The following is a 14,234-nucleotide window of genomic DNA, read 5'->3' on the forward strand; positions in this document are numbered from 1 at the left end:
AAAAACATTTCTATAAATGTACAGTCTGTTTAAATGATGCCCAGTTTGTTTGTTTTTGGCTGCCCAAAGATATGCTAGATCAAGTGCTATCATCAGATTCCGAGGGAGATTTCTTTCACAGTACCCTTAGTTAAATACACAGTGAATTATTATGCCAGTGCATGAACTGTTTGGCTCTGATAATCACACCCTTATGTTTGAACACTTTAATTTACATAGGGATCAGAGCCTGATAAAATAAGTTAAAATTCTGTCTGAGTTGCCTTGGGTTGGAGGTTATATTGTCAGTAATAAAGAGCATATTGTCCCAAGTTGAGAACAAGCCAGCACTTACTTGATTAACATGAATCTTTGTTGTTATTGCCTGATGTACACCAGCACTGGACAATAGCTTCTTTATTCATACTTCTTAGCAGTATTATTTCATATCAGTATGGATGTTACTCAGACAGGTCTTTAAAGGAAAATGTTCAAAGCTATCAAAATGACACCTTTCTGGCTTTATTTTCATTTGAAGGCACATCTGTTCATTTAGGCCATTCTTTACTGTTCCTCCCCAGTCAGTTTCACTGGGCAGGCAATTTATTTAAATATTTAAATAAATCTTAGAGCAAGATTTTTTTCAAATTTCTATCTTCTGCCAATTCACAATAACAGAAGTAGGGTGGAGAGAGGATGCAATGTATATGCAATAGCCTGTGATTGCAAACGCACCTGGCACAGGGTTTTTGTGGGGTGCAAAAGAGCAGATGGGGAGTGGGAGAAATCCCAACCTAATAAAATGAAATTTATCCTATGTTGTAGCCCTTTTAAAGGCTGGTTTAATCCATCACTACCACCAAGGATCAAAGGAAGGTGGTGGAAGTTTTTTTTATTTAGTGTCCCTTTTTGAATGACATAATATGACGTTGAACATACCTTCCTTATCTCCACTCATAGTGATCAAGGTTATGACTGATAATATATATAGAGAGAGTTAAGCCTTTTGTTCAATTTAGCATGGTTATAAGCTGTTCCAGCTGGGAATTTTTAAAAGATGTTATTTCCATGCTGTAATTCTGTCGATAGTTATTTTCCCTATTTAAAAGTGAAAATGTGTAGCATACATTCCTAGCATGACACTCTAAAGGAGTTTTTTGACATATTCTTTGCGGTAGCATATTGCAACTCTCCAGAACTGAAGAATCATGAAGAGGAAGATAACCATTTGTTTTTTTTATCAAAAGTTATAAAGACCTTAGCACAGGAGTAATATTTTATGCAGAACTTTATTACCTGTAATATGTTAATACAACACCTTATAGGTTTGGTTATGAACATTAATCAGATGTGTCGATTTGAGATAAACTACCAAATGTCCACTATATGGAGGGTGGTAACTTTTGGCTTCTACCTACCTGGGCAGGATTTGAACTGATTATAGAAAAATGAAAAGCTCTATATTTCATTAGGAATCCTCTGTTCCTTAGTTCCCCTTGTTTTGTTTTTGTTTAAAAGGATTTGAAGTTAAGTAACTGATTACACATTGTCCCAAAGCGAACTTTACTGAATTATTTCGTAATAGCAGGAAACACAAGAAATTCCATGTATCTTGTGAAGTCAGCTCTGTAACATTGCACTGTACACTTAATATATAAGAGCAAGACCATAGGCTTCTAGTAAATTAGAACTCAAACTAAATTAATGTGTATTAGTCACCTACAGTTTCCGGATATATATTTTTCTCGCTATATTTGTTTCTGTTTCAAACATACTTTGTAAGGTGTGGGGGAAGAGAAAAGAGCCCATTTTAAAAAAGCAGAGATTTTTGAGCTTACTCAACATTATGAACTCCTTTTTTAAATGAAATGATAGCTTTCTTTCAACTGAAGCAAAATTATATACAAACCATTACTTGCTTACATCTGAAACCACAGGACTGCTTTCTTTTTGTAGGCTATAAAAAATTGGTCAGTGATATTTCAATTTCAATTTCAATTACCTCACAATTCCCACTAGTCAATAAGGAGCAGGGTTAAACTAAAGCAGTTTTCAGAAAAAAATCAAGAGGTATGAGGTTTTATCTTTCTCTTTTTCAAAGCTTATTTTTGTTTGAAATCCTAGTTCTAAATGATACTTGTAGTAATGTAGAACTTTACATTGGTCAGAGCTGTCCTGTTGCCAAATGACAAACTTTGTTTTGTGCTCATTTTAGTATCTCGGAAAGTGTAAGCTACTGCTAAAGAAAAGGATGCATAGTGCACGTCAAGATAGGACATTTGGTGGAGGAAATAGAAATACTCTGTTTGCTTCTATCTTTTCCATAACTTGATGAGCAAGGTTTTGAACAATCCACCTGTTATCATGTACTGTAATTAGAATTTACATCAGTCAGATATGTTATCTACTTTTCCTCTTCAGTCTGAACTTATATGGTACATAAGAAGTGTTTTTACTACTATAAACTGGCTGTAGTCCATACTAATTAGTTTGGATACCAGTGCAATAACCACATCAGTTATTCTGCAGCATCACCAAAATACTGTGTTTAGGTTAATGTAGGTGATTTTTGTACTCTTTTACTAAAGATACATAGTGGTGCAGCACTTAAATGCTACTTTTGAAATACATATACGCTATGAAATTCTGTGATGGTATTTTTAAATTAATTTGATACATGATCTGAAAACATTTATTTACAGACATCCAGATTCATAATTTCCATATTATATTAAACCATTTTAATGCTTTTACTTAGGAAAAATTGGATTTTAAGTCAACTGAAACTTATTTTAGTGCAATCACACCATTAGCACAGTTTAAACTGCCATATCCTCTAGAATACCTAAACACAACAGAGCAAATTAATGAAATAATTCAGGGGTTCACACTTTTGCCAAAACGTTAAGCACAGATACAGATGTTACTGTAATGGTCCCTTGCTCTTCCGTGGGGAGGGAAGCCACTCAGTCTGGTCCTGTCTGGCCAGGACCAGAGTCCGCAGGATAGTCGAGCCCACAATAGGGCTGGGCGACCAACAGTCATGGTCAGGCTTTAGCCTGGGCTTGGACAGCTCAAGCTGCCAGCCCTTAAACAGAGTCTATAACTGAGCTGGGGCCCGGGCTTGAGGAGGCTCAGGCAGCCAGCAACAAAACAGCCCCAGGGCTGGCTTTAGATGTTGCTGTATGGCCAGCAGACAGTGTATAAGGGGGCTGGTAAGGGTGGCTTCTTCTCCAGTGCAGGAGCTTCTCAGGGAAGTGTAGGGAGTTGGCCTCCCTGGGGGGTAGGGGGAGGAAAGGAGGAGTGGCAGGATCCCCTGCGTCAGCTGGGATCCAGCTGCAACATGCCGACTGAGCCACAGCCGGTTTTACTGGGACCAGCCAGGTGTAGGTTCCCCTCTGGGACACTGCCGAACAGGTGAAGCGTCCTTCTGCTCCACATGTTCTCCCCCAACTGTGCCGCAGGGCCTACCTTTTATACTTCTGGTTCTGGCCAGGTACTTCCGGTGAGGCAGGCGGGGCGATCTAGGCTCCACCCTCCAAGGGGAGTGTAATGGTCTCTCGCTCTCCTGTGGGGAGGGAGGCCACTCAGTCTCACTACAGTTACCCATAGCATAACCTATTTGATGGCTCTTCAAGGGATTATTTACATGGATTCTACTCTTCATGTGCATGTGCCCCACACATGCAAGATCATATTCCTTTTGGCTGGCAGTGTCTGTTGGGGCTGTGCCTGGACCTGAGATGCACTTTCACGCTTGCCGTACTCAAAGGTTTAAAGGGTGGAGCAGGTCCTTCCATCCCTCAGTTCCTTCTTACAGCCTGTGGAAGCAACATGGAACCTCTGCACATTGTGTGATTTCTTGTTAGGCTAGTTAGTGTTAGTGTAGTTGGCAAAAAAGCACAACTACCGTATGTATTCGTTCATAAGCCGAATTTTTTCATAAAAAAGTGACGCATGGAAGAGCGGGGGTCGGCTTATAAATGGGTCTACACCAAAATTTGATGATTTTAAACTCTATGGAATCATTAAATTGAATATCTAATACATTGTCATTTTGTTTACCTAGAGTGTCTTCAGGCATGGAGCCCCTCAGCTCCCTGTGACTGCAGTGGAACGGCGAACTGCGGCCACAAGGAGCTGAGGAGCTCCATGCCTGCAGATGCTCCAAGTAAACAAAACGTCCTGACCGGCCAGTGGCTTACCGTGATGGCCAGGAGCCAAAGTTTGCCAATCCCTGCCAATATAGGGTCGGCTTATGAAAGGGTCATACAGTTTTTGCTATTTTTACCCAACCATCTTGGGGGGTCGGCTTATAAACGAACGGGCTAACTAACAGATACAACACTAACAATAAACCTATGATGATATCCTTGGTACTTAGACTCAACCCACTATCGTGGAGTCAGAGTCCCCAGCATTTAAAGTTTGGCCTTCTTATGAGGCTGCTGTCCTGCTCATTTATGGGCACACTAGGTGCCTCTTTTGCCTCAACAAAGCTCCCTGATGGACATCTTTTCCATCCTTTGGACACTGGTGGTGTTGCAGGCCTTTCTCCTGATTGCCCATGATACTGAGGGTCCTGAGGAAATTGAGGCAAGACACAAAACTGATGATGATAACCCCAGTATAGGCCAAGCAGTTCTAATATTTGGATCTAATGAATGTTTCAGTGCAGCCCCGGCATAGTCTTTCAGAACAGCCAGATCCTAAACCTGGACCCAGCCTCCTCCTATCTGACAGCCTGAATGCTGGCTGACTGAAATCCTACAAAAGAAGGTCTTCAGTTGAAGCTCAGAACTTTCTGTTGCAAAGCAGGAAAGCCTCAACTACATAGACTTATGAAGTGAAGTGGAAAAGGTTTTCTATTTGGGCAGCTTTGCACTAGCTGTGTCCCCTGACAACGCTCATTTCAGCACTCATTTACTAGAGCTACAACAATCTGGACTTTGTCGGCTGCATAAGGGTCCATCTAGCAGCAATCACTTTCCTACCAATGGGCCACACTGTTTTTTCACCCCACAGTGGCTAGATTCCTTAAACGCATTAGTCATGTTTTTCCCCACAGTTCAGGACTCAATTCCCTCTTGACCTCAATATACTGTTAACAGGATGGACAGGTCCCCTTTGAGCCCTCAGCAACTTGTTCCATTTGCTACCCGTTCATGAAAACTGTCTTTTTAGTAGCCATTACGTTAGGAAAGGCACAGAAGATTCAGGAACTCAAGGCAGGTCCCCATTATACAATGTTTCATAAGAGCAGGGTCACTGTATGAATCAACCTATTAATCTCCGAGGTCTCTATTGGCTTCTAACAAGTGTTCTGTATTACTTTGATCATGTTTTGGAACCGTTTTTGTGGAATACAAGCCCTAAGGCAAGTGTTTGGTCTTCTCTATCCATGTAAAAGTTGTAATATCTGGGGTGACCACATCAGGGTTTAGGGCATTGTTTCTCAAAGTGTGGGCCACACTCCACTGGGGTGTTTAAAGGGGAAGCTGGATGGTAAAGCAAAGCTAGTCAGACCTCTAAGTTGTCCGCCAGAGTCTTACTTTATTATTAAAGTGAAAGCTGAAACTCTAGCTGCTATAGTTACAAAGAAAGAAAATACTCAAATTGGAGGGAATGTGATCAATGATATGATGTTTGTTTGCAGAGAGCCAGAAACAATAGTTCTGAGCTGTGAACTGCCCCATTCATTTCAATGACTGTGAATTCAGATGGCAATGATACTTTAAATGTCAATATAAATTTCAATGATTTGCTGATCCAGGACATTTTAAGAATCAAGAGGAAGTATATTATGAAATCTACACAGATATTTCTTAAAATGTGTGTGTGTCAAAGGGGGAGAAGCTCAAAAGACAAGTCAGAGCATGCATAAGGCTTTAGTAACACATTTAGGACCTATCGGGGGTGAGAATGGTTACATTTTTCTGATGGGGGGCAGGGGTTTAGCTTTTAAGTGTGGGAAACATTAGACTAGGGAATGCCTCTGGACCCTGCTGAGATAAGCATCTGCAGGAACATCCATTTTTGTTAGAGGAAGGTGTTGGGATTTGGAAAAACCTTGCAGGTGGAGAGGTAGAAAGTTAGAGATGAGCTCAGAAGGGAGTCTGCATTAGAATAGAAGGGGTGTGTGTGTGCATGTATTGGATAAAGAGACTACCTGTAGTAGTAATGGGGAGAGGAGAGGATTGGGATGAAACCTCCAGTGGGGAAGAAGGAGGAAGATAAGAATTGGAACAGAAAGGAGCTGGAATTGGAGTATGTAATTTGCTTTTCAGATCTCATCCTAAGCCAGTCATTCCAGTAATTACGAATTGTGGGCACATTTGAAAAAGTTTAAATTATCAAATATGCTTGCTTTGCAGAATTGTTTCTTAGCACTACACGCACTCTGTCTTCAAGGTGAGACCTGCAGTTCTGCCAGTTTAACACCGTCCCCCCACAAATAAATGATGTAAACCCTGATATGCAATGGAAAAATATTTCACTATAGTCATAACATAGGCTGCGAAATTACTTTTATATCACAAGCAACAGTCATAAAATAAATAAGGAGAATTGTGCAATAACTGTCATGCTTGTACTACTAAAGAAGACTTTTGATACACAATGAAGTCAGGCCAGTCAACGCTGTGAAATAAACTGTAGCGTTTATGAGGTCTATGATAACTGATGGAGAAAGAAATTTTGAAAAATGGCCTAGCTTTCTTTACAGAACGGGCTATATAGGAATATATATACTATAATATACACTATATGATTTTTACTCTTCCCTACCCCCAATGGAACCTTAGTTAAGAAACCCAGGCTTAATGTTTGTGCTAGATGGAATTAGGTGCACATTTGTTCCATATTAAAGTGTGTTGAAAGGCTCTAAATTAATTCAGGAGGTTTAAATATTCATTCTGCCATTTTAAATTAGTCATATTTGTATTGATTGGGAATGTGCTAATAACATTTATGGATGACTAAGTTGGGAGGTATTGCCAGCGTGGAGGAGGACCAGAATATCATACTACAGTAAAAGCTTTGGCGTGTTGGAGAAACGGGGGGTGTCGGTAAGTAGCAGAGATGCTATTCTTGACCTTCCTTTTAACCTTCAGGATCCCAGGGTTTGTCTTTTCCATGTTTGTCTGGTCAGACAATCTCCCTCCTTCTCTCCCCCCAAGACATGGGTAATGGTAGACATTTTTGTCGTCTTTTGTGTAGGATTACAATCCTGTCTTCAGAAATATTGATGAAAGGATAAATTAGAAATAATAAAGGAACAATGATGAAATCCAGAGGTTACTCTTATTTACAATTTGAATATGTACCTGAGAATGCAGACAACTTAGTCTTTTGTTAAACTGGATATGACTCTTAATACTCTCTGCTCTTAATTTGTTCTCTGTATCTGCTGTTGTGCATATTGTTTTCTCTGTTGCAATTTAAATAACTACTTTGTGCATTGACCTAGAAAGCCAGCTAAAATAATGACTTCTGATGTGAATAACTTTTTGAGAGGGTAGTGTGCTCTTTTATATGTTTTTATAAATTGAAATCTGCATCATTATCTTATATTTTACATTTCTGGATTGCCTTTTATTTCTCCAAAACCAGTGGAAGGGCTGTATTATGTTATGCATATTCAGCTTTTTAAAAATAACATTCTTTAGTCCATATAATTTCAAAGTGAGAAGTTTGTTTTTATTTCTATGCAAGGAGTTGCTATTTCAACAAACGGGAAATTTAAATATCCGTCTAGTGAGAATATACCCACTAGTTACTGAATGCTGCTGAATTTCTTTTGATAGTCCCCTCTTCCAAATGCACACACTTTCCCTTTTATCCCCTCAAAGACTTATTGTCAGGCCAAGTCTTCAGGCCAAGGGGAATTTGCTCTCTCCAGAGCCAGTTAATATGGTACTTGAATCACTCAAAGAGGACAGCTTAAAAGCTATGCAAGATACTTCCTTTCCTCAACCAACCTCCAAAGTTGCTGAGTACACTATTTCTATAGTACACAAGTCCCCTGTTTATCTCTCTAAACTTTGGCTGCAGATTTGACTTGAAAAACTATTTCACTGAACATCTCTACTTTGGGGGTGTATTACAGGCAGTACAAATGCAATTGTGGCTGACACCTTGCTTTTCTTGCAGAGCAGGGGATAACTCTAGTGTTCTGGCTAATTCTACCTGTCTTAATGAAATCGGTTCTAATGGTTGGGATGAGGTCCACACTAATGGTGAGGGCATTTGTTTTGCTGCCCTTCACAGAACACTGTGTCCTGCTTTGTAAGGCGCTTTGAACCACTTTGAAGATGTAAAGTGCTATAAGACATTTACCTTCTGTTTATTTTGGTTCATCATCATTTGATATTCAGTAGGAAAGTTCACTTTGTGTTTATTGTTCTAAATATACTCTATTCCCAGAGAAAAACTATATTAAACTGGAGTTAAGACTGAGTACATATCAGTAACTTAAGGGTAAAACATTAAAGGGATGTTGTAATTATCCCCCAAACAAATGTTGCAAACCCAGAAAATTTGGAGTTAATGTTAAACCTAAAAGAAATTCAATTTTGTTAAGCTATGGAAATGCAAGGTGAAGGCATCCAATCACTCTTACCTCTGCCCTGTGTGGTGAATTTACCAAAATGTAATTTTAGGCTATGTTTTTTGTATGTATGTATGCTTACCTTTAACTTGTTAATTTGCAAGTTAATGACAAAGCATTTTTATTTGAGTGGCTTCTGCACATTCTGACTTTTGTGATGTGCCAATGGTGCAGTTTGGATCAGTGGAATCTTCTACTAGCTGTGCTCATTGGAGCACTCGTATGCCTCTTGTCTTCTCCTTGAGGCCCTGAACATCTGGAGGGTGAGGTTATAAAAGTGGGCATGTCATGAAAACCACCTCAGTTCTTTCCAATTGTGATAGCAGATAAACTAGGAAGCTCACAGATTACCAGATCCCCAAATTTTCAGAACCCTGATTTGTTCTTTATGCCACCACCCTATTTTGGTGAGGTTTAGCTAGTCAAAAAACAAGAAAAAACTACCTAAGTATTTTAGCACCTTGGCATGGGTCCTTTGTTCTGATACATCAAAACCTAAGATAAAGAAACCTGGGTTCAAGAGGTTCACCTCTTGCCCTGTTATTTCTCCTTAGACACACACACATACACAATTGTTTGGCTTGCTTTTCTTTTATAGGTACCTATTACTCCCCATCCCCGTCCCGATTTTTCACACTGTCTATCTGGTCATCCTAAGTTCAAGCAGTTACAGATAATTGTACAGCAGTTTTTACGTGAACAGTTGGGTAAGCACATTTCAGCTAGCTGTGCAAAGAAGCTGTAGCTCTAACACCAAATTTACCCATTAGCTTTCCAACTTGCAGGCAAGGACAATATGCTGACAAATCAGATGAGCAGAGAGTTACATGGTCAGCCCCAGTAGTCACTGAAGAACTCAGTAGAAAATGACATCCTTCCTCCACACCTGAAATTTCTCCCCAAGGTGGTAACAGGATTCTATTTTAACTTGGCCATAAGTTGTCCATATGTTTCTGTAGGCCTTGCTCCCCTGGGGAGCTAAACTACACATATTGAATGCTAAGACAGAAGTAGCCTATTTCAATAGGTCTGAGAGGAGTACAGGAAATAACCTAGACATTGTCTCCTTATGGGGAAAAAGCATAAAGGGCAGGCAGTTGTATCCCGATGCCTTTCTAAGGGGGTTAAGCTATAGAATCATAGACTATCAGGGCTGGAAGGGACCTCAGGAGGTCATCTAGTCCAACCCCCTGCTCAAAGCAGGGCCAATCCCCAACTAAATCCCCAAATAGCCCCCTCAAGGATTGAACTCACAACCCTGGGTTTAGCAGGCCAATGCTCAAATCACTGAGCTATCCCGTAGTTTTGACGTTTATAGCTTGTCTTTGATGATTTTCCATTGACTTTTCTCAGTTGTTGCAACAGTGGACCACTGAGCAATACATTGCATAATTGGCTAGCCAGGGAGGGGTGACAGCTCCTTCCCACTAGAATGAGTCGTCCCTGAGACACGATACCCTGGTGACTCACTTTGGCTCCAAGACTTATAAAGGGCATAATTTTCTATACAGTTACATTATGCCTTAAATATTACCTGTACACACCTCACATTATCGATGAGCAACAAGCTTTCAGTAGAGATCTCACATCCCACTCTTTATGGATAAATACCATGAAAGCAGCGTATTAGGTGAGTGTGGTTGTCCTGTGTGAGACAGGAGTTGCTTGTAAAGAGCAGTGAGTCCTTTGCCAGTTGGCACCAATGCTGTGTCACAGATGTGGCATCTAGAAGAGCTGTACAATTTGGTAAAGCAGTATTACAATTTCCATTTAAGTAGGCCTCTTTGTCCCATTCTCTGAAGGCAGGAATAGTGCTTGCTAAAATCCTGAGTGGAAAATGTGCAGAAGAAATAATGAAGGTTGTTTATATGTAACTGCAGTTCTTTGAATAACCTCTGCACATTCATGCTCCCCTGCCCATCTTCTTTTCTTCCTTGGAGTCCTAATTTCAACTTTGAACCCAAGGAGGGACTGGAAGGAACTAAGGTGGTCGGCAAGCCATGTTGTCTTTTTGTAGTTCTGCTATCCAAATGTCCAGAGCCATGAAGGAAGGGGCAGGGTTAGAGGGGGCGTGAGTGCTCCAATAAGCACTGCTTCTAGAAACTTCTATCGGCTGAAGCTGCACTGTCTGCTCATATTGAAAACTCAGCTTATAGGCAAATAACTTCCTTCTGCAGTTTGATTCATGAATCAGGGTAAATGAATACTTGCTGGCTAAAATCATCTGAGAAATGGTGGGAGGGCAACTTTTTCTTCTTCTGGCTTAATAGGAAACAGTTAGTACTCACAGCTGTTCTTCCTTCTCCCAGAAAAATCTCTTGATCTGAGGATATGATTGTTTTAATACTGTTCTTTACCTTGTAAATCCTGTGTGTGTGTGTGTGTGTGTGTGTGGTTCCATAAATGTACTAAAAATAGTCTAACTGAATTGCAAGTTGACGCATGAAAATATCGCCCAAATGAAGTAAATGGGAGTTTTGCCATTGGCTTCAATGGAGCCAGGATTTCACCCTACAGGTCTATGTAGTCCAGCCTGTGTGAGGTCATATCCCAGTCCACTCTTCAACTTCGGTCGTTTAATCAAACTTTGGCATAGATAGCATGATAGAGCTGATTTTTGACAGAGCTATAAGAACAGTGGGAGATTTACTTTGTTTTAGAAAGCAGATTAGCCTTAAAATATCCAACTGCCAAAACTTGTATCATTTATCAAAATGCTGAAGCAAAATAATAGGGTAGTGGTGTCAATAGTCCAAGAAAAATCTGAAGTATTGATTCTGAAATTTAAAATAAACTTTTTTCCTTTCAGCAAATTTAAAAAAATATTAAAATTAAAAAAGTCCCTTTAGCACCCTTATTCTGTTTCTGAAATATTCTTAATTAAATTGATGTAGCATTTTGCTAATTAAGATAGTAATGTAAAGTAGAAATGTTAATTGTGGGACTATACCACTTGCTTGCTGAAAAGTTTATCGTTATTTCCCGATGAAACAAAGTACAAATTGAGGTTGTACTTTGATTATTCTGGGGAAATGACAAGAAAAAATGTATAAAAGCACCTCTGTCAATAAGTGCCAAGAGTTTGGGGATCGGTACCTTGTTACCTTTCCAAATCCAAAATAAATAAAAAATGATTAATTGCAAACTATATTTGTGTCTGCTTCATAACTGATTACAATGCATCTTGACATAATGATGATGATCATAATAATTGGGAGGTGGGGCTCACTAAATCACTTTGTCATCTTTGATTTCCTAAGTGAAGGGGGGGAATCCAGTCCATAAGTCTGTTTAATAGGAAAGATGAGGAGTTTTTGTATGGTTTTGCTTTTTATTTTTAAATCTTCTAAAACTGCTGCAATAGATGTTATTGTGATTGCCATCTTGGATTCCTTCCAAGGCCAAAGGGAAACATGATTATGACTTAGAAAGCTTTATTTATTTTTTTTACCTTTTGTGAAATTGCACTTACATTAGGCAAAATTTTATTGTTAAAGTGTATAGCTTCAAGGTTATATACTGTGTCTTTGCTTTAATGTTTATTTTAAGATAAATGTCTCTAGCATTTAACTGTGAGTGGAAGAGACTATCGGTGAAGTACAAATATAAGGTCTAATTCTCCATTCATTTACACCTGTTTTCTGGTAGTGTAACTCCATTGACATGAAAGGAATTGCTCCTGATTTGCATCAGTGTAAATGGAGAATCATTCCAAGAGTGTATTAGCATAATTGCTTAATTATAATTTTTTCAAATAATCCAAGCCTTGATCTAACACAGTAACAGTAATATAATGGAATTTTTTTTTAGATATTTTATCATAGTTTTTTATCTCAGCAAGCTTTTTTTCATTTTCTGCCCTTACAGTTCACTTACAACCAAAGACTATACATGTGAAGAAAGAGCACAAATGAGTAAGTTCACAACAAATACTCAGTATACAGAAACTCATGTGTATCTCCATTAATCAAAATGAGGGGCTTCCCATGTCTCTTCTGCCTCCTGTCTAAATCTGCATATTAATCATGGATCATATTAATGATGAAGTATGGATATAAGTAGTAACCATTTACACTGTAGTTATAGTTTTATTGTAAATCTGATGTATAATAATTTGAGCCATTTTTTCATGAACTGGGTTCATAATTTGTGCATTGTACTGTTTTCAGTCCTTTTTCCACAGCTGCAATCCAGATAAGTGACTCAATTATAGTTAGTGTTAGCCTTAAAGATTCACTGATGCCTCATGGAAAACCTTGAAAAACATTCTATTTAAGACAATTATGCTTAAATATCACATTTTCTAAGGACATTTGCATGAAAACAGGCTCTTGCTAAAGGAGTTCATCTGCTCTTCCTGCATATTCCTCATTTGGAATAATAATCCTTTGAGATATCACAATTAACTGCTCTTGAGATTGTGATATCACACAAAGGAGTATGGCCAAAATTTTCCAACTTCGATAGCTAAAGTTAGGCACCTAAATCCCTATTTGAACACCTAAATGAGCACCCACACCCTCCACTGTGCCTCTGAAAATCTAGGCCATTTTGATTTAGGAACCCAAGCTGGAAATATCTGGTCTATGGCTTTAAGGAATAAACAGTAGAAGCAGATGAACTCCATCCATATAATGATTCTTAATATTAGTGGTTTACAAATGAGGGAAGAAGCAAATGGAAAATTATTTAATTTAGAAAGGTATTCTAAATTAAGACTAAATTAAGTTTTCTATATTTTCCTTGTGCCAATTTTTGTACAGGTGCTGCTATCTTAAATAGTTGAAAGTTTAGGTATTCTTCCACTAACACTGTAGCTACCTTGATGTTACTCAGTGAATTGTCTAGTTTAGAGTCCTTGAGGAGAAAGGTAGCTTATAGACCCTCCCCTCTTTGCCTTTGCACCCTATTATTTCCATAGGTCATAGAAGGATGGGTCCCAGGCCAAACTTGCATCCAAAAATGGATTTGCTGTAAAGTAGCTAATGTATTACTGCTACATTAACTATACTGGCAAAATACACAACACTATGCTCTTTAAATGTGTTACTCTGAAGACTGAAAGCTGACCAGAACGCTTACTACTCATAGCAAAATGCTGTGTAGAAACAGTCAAATGCAAATCAAATGTCTGGTTGATCATCAGATCACATATTATTATTCAAATATTATTCACATTTATATTCCTATTTTATCAAATTGCACTTCTCATTTTTTAAGATTAGCACAGCCTCAGAATCACAATTCTAGAATTTTAATCTTGATAAATAGTACAAAGAGTAATTATGCATTCTTCTTAGGGTGATAAAATTCTCTAATAATAGGGGCAGATTTCCAGTTTCTTGATCAACAAAATGATCTCAGAAAGGCCCCTTATATCATTCATTTCTGTCTATCAAGGCTGACATGAGGCAGGGTTACCAAGCAGCCTCCTTTTGACAAGGTAGTCCAATAGTACAGTTTTTATTCATTGCTCTGTTATTGGCACGGGACCATTTGTGGGCATATATCCAGGTCCCCAGGAAACTTGGAAACATTCCACCTTAAAGAGAACTGAAACTGTGGCTAACAAACCAGCTGCTGTATTGAGCTCAGAAGGAAGTCTTTGTAACTCTGTGGAAGGAACTTAAGTTATTTGCATAACATC

General features: G+C 38.8%; 1 protein-coding gene across 11 annotated transcripts in view; it reads left to right on the plus strand.

Moving 5' to 3' along the window:
- SIPA1L2 (signal induced proliferation associated 1 like 2) overlaps positions 1-14,234 on the plus strand; it is a 244,219-nt gene that overhangs the window by 83,790 nt on the left and 146,195 nt on the right. For 9 of the 11 annotated variants that reach the window (XM_054023000.1, XM_054022992.1, XM_054022991.1 and 6 more), the window contains one exon: positions 12,455-12,501. The exons of the other annotated variants lie outside the window; for them this stretch is intronic. The gene's annotated coding sequence lies outside the window, so the exon portion shown is untranslated. The remainder of the gene's footprint in view (positions 1-12,454; positions 12,502-14,234) is intronic. 11 annotated transcript variants of the gene reach the window in all.

Source organism: Malaclemys terrapin, chromosome 3 (genome assembly GCF_027887155.1).
Source record: "Malaclemys terrapin pileata isolate rMalTer1 chromosome 3, rMalTer1.hap1, whole genome shotgun sequence".
NCBI classification, from domain to species: Eukaryota; Metazoa; Chordata; order Testudines; family Emydidae; genus Malaclemys; species Malaclemys terrapin.